This window comes from Austrofundulus limnaeus, unplaced genomic scaffold, assembly GCF_001266775.1.
Source record: "Austrofundulus limnaeus strain Quisiro unplaced genomic scaffold, Austrofundulus_limnaeus-1.0 Scaffold157, whole genome shotgun sequence".
Classification (NCBI taxonomy): domain Eukaryota; kingdom Metazoa; phylum Chordata; class Actinopteri; order Cyprinodontiformes; family Rivulidae; genus Austrofundulus; species Austrofundulus limnaeus.
In genome coordinates this window covers 51,607-52,907 of record NW_013952559.1, presented here as the reverse complement: position 1 = coordinate 52,907, position 1,301 = coordinate 51,607, and positions in this window count along the sequence as shown.

Below are 1,301 nucleotides of genomic sequence, written 5' to 3'. Positions count from 1 at the left end.
GAGTTTGTTGAATCTGACGTGACATGTTCGTACGAACCCTTTGTACGAACAAAAGTAAGAGAAATTCAGGATAAAAATACGAACACGTTCTTGCATGAGGCCCAATGATTAGCACTTGAATTAGGTTCAGCTACAACACCAACATTTAGCCTGATATCTATAAAACTGACTGAAACATTTTTTTATTTAGGTGAGTTTTCTGTGACAGCTATCTTGACATTGCTTTTTAAAAAGTAATAGGTTGAAGACGTATATTTAATATTTGATTTCTGCATGTTTTTTTTAAATTTTGTCTAATGGCTCAAGACGTGAACACACAGGCGTGCAACAAAATTAATGTTCTCCTACACCTTTAGGTGGCTGGAAGAAATATATATTTGTAGAATGAAAACAAATGTTACCTTCATTTGTTGATTTATTTTGTAAATTAACAGCGTTAATGATTGTGTTTCATTCAAATATAACAAATAATTATCAGCTCCTCCTGAAGTTTACCCTCCTCACTTCCTGAGTGTGTTTGAACTGCATGAAGCTAAAAGATGAGAAAGGAATAGATCTGAGCAGGATGTCCATCATGTGTTGGATGTAAACACTGGGAAAGCATTCAGAACACACCCTAACACAGCTAACACAGCTAACACAGCTAACACAGCTAACACAGCTAACACAGCTAACACAGTTAACACAGCTAACACAGCTAACACAGTTAACACAGCTAACACAGCTAACACAGCTAACACAGCTAAAGTACAGCCACAGCTACAAAACTAAAACCTGCTGCCAGTTCTGAGTAATGCTCACATTTCTAATTTGACTGTAGAATCTGCACCCTAAACATGATCAAATAGTCTTATTTTGCTGATTTAAGGTTGTTTTCCCCACCAGAAGTTAATAATGCCTGTTAATTGTCATTTATGGACATGTCAGAATTGACTTTATAGAGACACAACTCAGTTTGAAAAGGTCTAATTTATCACTCAGAGCCACACTCAGTGTTTCCTGTTCCTTTTGCTCTGATTTGTCATGTAAATGATCAAGTGTGTGATTATGTAAAAAAAGGCTGAAAGACCTGTCTTACCTTTGATTAAAAGTTGCTCTGTTTTAGCATGTTTTCTTTATCAATCTTTTATTTATCTGTGTCTAAAAATATCTGAAACTTGTGTTTGAAGAATGTTGACTGAGAAGGACCTGAAAGGATCTTTATCTGGTAACTTCAACAGTGTCCTAAACTGAAATTTTAAACACACACACACACACACACACACACACACACACACACACACACACACACACACACACAC